Raw genomic sequence first — 3,966 nt, 5'->3', positions numbered from 1 at the left:
GTGGGGATTGGTGTAATACTTAGAGATGAAAATGGTTGTGTGATTGTGGCTTGCAGTAAAGTAGAAAGGGAGGTGACATCTTCAGAGTTTATTGAAGTAATGACTATGTTGAGAGGTTTGCAATTATGTGCACGATGGGGGGTACCGAATTTGATACTTGAATCTGACTGCTTAGTTCTGGTTAATGCCTTACAGGATGCCACCACTCCTTTTTTAACAGCTTTTGACTACTTACTCAGAGATATAAGAAGGTTGATGGGTGGATTTAGAGATATTCAGATTTCTTTTGTTAATAGATTGGGAAACTCATCTGCGCATAGTTTAGCAAGACATGCATGGGGGGTAGAAGATATTGAGGTATGGTGGGAGGGGTGTCCTTCTTTTGTATCACAAGCTGTTTGGCTTGATAGCAACAATGTGGTGTAAGGACAATTGTTTTATTTGATTTAATGAAATCTTTGATTATCAAAAAAAAAAAATCAATGAAATGTGTGATTAAACACATAATTAATATTTTGTATCAATGTCCATGTAGTAATAGTCGATGAAATCCACATGCCACCATCCTTAAACAACACTTTGAACTCTCTTTTTTTCAATGCAAACAATTTCATACAATCTATTGTAACCATGACACTACCTGCCACTTTAAATAGAGGTTTAAGATACCAATGCGCCTTCTTAAACCCTTGCCTTCAACAACTCTAAATGAAAACTCATCATTATTTATTATCTCTACAATCGTCAACCTCACAACCTCTTCATTATACTTATGAGTTACAAGGGTCCTCATCGTACCACCAATACTTTATTCAACCTCCTCCTTAGGTGTTGCCTCACTCGCTAATGTTTCTTGGTACCTATCTAATAACCCACTTTTATGGAGATTTTTGGAACATGCATGCAATGATTTTGCATGATAAAAATCTCATTCCTCTTTGAGTGTTAAACTTACATCTTACCACAATAGTTACACTTAGCCTTAAATTCATCTACGAGACAATCCTCTACCTTCTTAAAATGAACCCAAACAAATGACGTCAGATTCTTCCTCTTTCATTTCTTAGGAATTGGATAAGTACTATGGGTAGGGGTGCTCGGGGGTTCTGATGCTTGGATATCTCTCAAAGTATCTTCAAAGTTTGTGATTGGTTTGTTTGAGTCAACATTAATTGGAATTAACGAAAAATCCATCTAACATATGAAAGACAAAAATAATCACAAAATAGAAACCATAATTAGTCAATTACACATAGGTAATGTTATATACAGTCCTGGAGTGTGTAGTTCCTACGTACTCCTTTTAAAAAAAGTTGAGACCACTATTAAAATAAAATATTTTTATGTGGGTCCCACATTTATCCATTTTATTCAAAGGGAGTATGGATGGACTGCAACTTCCAAGATTGTAAATATAATTTCTCTTACACAACAACTAGTTTGCAATGACAAACATAACAAGTGTAAGGGCTTGTTTGAACACCTAGAATATATCAGAATATCTATCAATAGTATTGAAATGATTTGAGTTAAGATGTTTTAATAGATTTTAGAAAATATTAGAGAAAATGTTGAATAAAGATATAAAAAATTGTTTGAATATAAATTTTTAATGTTATTTTGGTTTTGAAATTTGAAAAAGTTATATTATTTTTTGTGTTTGGTTTGGAAGATTGGAGAATTTGTAATAATTAGGTGATGATTAGATGAAAAAGTTAAAGAAATGAAATTGAAAAATGTTGTGTTTGAGTAATGTTTAAGAAGAAAATATCTGAGAATACCTGAGAATATCCAAGAATAGTTGTGTTCCCAAATAAGGCCCAAGACTCTAAAATCTATATTTTAGTTCGCTATATGGATATTTGCAATCTTCAAACTCCCGATGTCAGTAATTGCTCTGAGAATCTAATAAATTGATTTGTGTTTAAAGTTATATGCTTGTGCTAGTGTCCTATAATTATGCATACCAAAATCTTCAACACATTTCTGCATAATTCTAAGACACTAGCCTGTTAGAAGTACCTATAAGAACTATGGGAGAGCCTCATACTCGGTAGCTCATACCGAAGTGAGAAACTTGTTCCTCCCATGGCATTGGACAATAAACTTGTTATGTGGATCAATTGACTTCCCTTCAACCATTACCTCATACATTTAAATAAAATTATGATTATTTAGACAAGCAAATGAATAATTTTGGGAAAAAGCATATAACATGTAATTTACAAAAAAGACATGTTGATGCCGATACAAAAATACTTCAAAATTTTCAATTTCATAATACATCAAGTGAGGCATGGGATAACTTCAAATATAAAATTTATTGCTAAATTTCATAATAAAAATAGATATGGAAGCAAACCTAGAACCAAGAGAGGTCTAGGAGCACTTACCAAGAGCGTGATAAGTCTTGAGAGATTAGAGAGAGAGGATGAGTGAGAGAGAGAGAGAGAGAGAGAGAGAGAGAGAGAGAGATAGAGACGGTACTGGGGTGACTAGGCGAGGTGGGTCTAATTGGAGGACAACCAGATGGAGGCCAAGGGAGAGCTCAGAGAGGTTTGAGGCTAAGGCTCGAAAAAAACGATTCGATTCAGGCCGATTCATCCGATTCAAATTGAATCGGTGAGAAATCAAACCCATTTTAATGAACATTTTGAATCATTCACTAAACTGATTCTATCTAATTTTAGACTAATCTGAACTGATTCCAACCAATCTAGAATTGTATTTATTTTTAAGTTTTCTAACAACTGAGTTTTTTCTTTTAATTTCTTGTACAAAAATACAATAGAACTAAATATATATTAACTTTTTCAACATTGTATTCAATAAGAATTGCAGAGAATTTGATAGATAAAACATATAGTTCTTTTTTTTTTTAGTTGAACAAAAAATTAAGGAAATGAATGAGTATTTTATATTAAATTTATGGTTGTGCATAAAATTTTACATTTGCCATATGTTTATAACTTAATGGTCTTCATCTCTTTCGTATAAAAGGTAAAAAAAATTTGACAATTAAGGGAAAATACGTAAATTATATATTTATTGAAACTATTTAGATTCATATCATATTTTTCTTGAAACTAGTCAATAAATTTATATTTTATACTCTTTTATACATGATATAAAATGCTTGAATTGCATCAAATATGATTTTTAATATTTGTTTTTATCAAAATTAAAATATCAGATTCAAGATTGTCATGAATCGCCCAATTTTGAACCCAATTATGATTTTTCGAGCCATGAACCAAATAATGTCGTTTTTATCAGCTTTGTTTTTCTAACATTTAGTTATAAAATGAAATTGAATCGACCAATCGGTTTCTATTTATTTGGACTGCTAGCTAACTGGTTCTTTATTAATTTTGATTGGTTCCGATCGATGGTGGTCGATTCCCGCGGCTACTCTTTATTCTTTCGTTAATACTTAAGGGATACTTATGTTTACAGATAAACGTTGTTATTGTTTTTTTTAAGGGAAATACTTTCATTAATGATAAAAGGAATTACAAATGTAAATCAGTCCGAAGGACTTGATGAATACAATTTGGACTAGAATCCCACCATACATTTGTATGTTCTACATTTCTAGCAAGTTTAGCTAGTATATGTGCTGCCTGGTTTCCTTCCCTGTTGATAAGAGAAATTGTACAAGTAGGAATTCGGCTCATGAGTTGCTTGATATATATCAGATTATATTACCAAGCATGCTTGAAACTTCAGAAGTTGTTATTGCTTTCACTAAGAGAAGGGAATCACTTTCAATATTCAAAACTTGTAGTCCTAAGGGAATACAGAATTGCAGTCCCCTCAGAATTGCCAAAAGCTCTATGTCCATAGGCTCCATAACTACATGTTCTTTCATGCTTATTGACAATAAGACCTTTCCCTCATGATCTCTTGCAATGATGCCCACATTTATATTATTTCCTTCATGAAAAATGGCCCCATCCACATTGA

This window comes from Juglans microcarpa x Juglans regia, chromosome 5S (genome assembly GCF_004785595.1).
Source record: "Juglans microcarpa x Juglans regia isolate MS1-56 chromosome 5S, Jm3101_v1.0, whole genome shotgun sequence".
Lineage (NCBI taxonomy): Eukaryota > Viridiplantae > Streptophyta > Magnoliopsida > Fagales > Juglandaceae > Juglans > Juglans microcarpa x Juglans regia.
The sequence above is the reverse complement of the archived record's forward strand: the minus strand, read 5'-3'. Positions refer to the sequence as shown.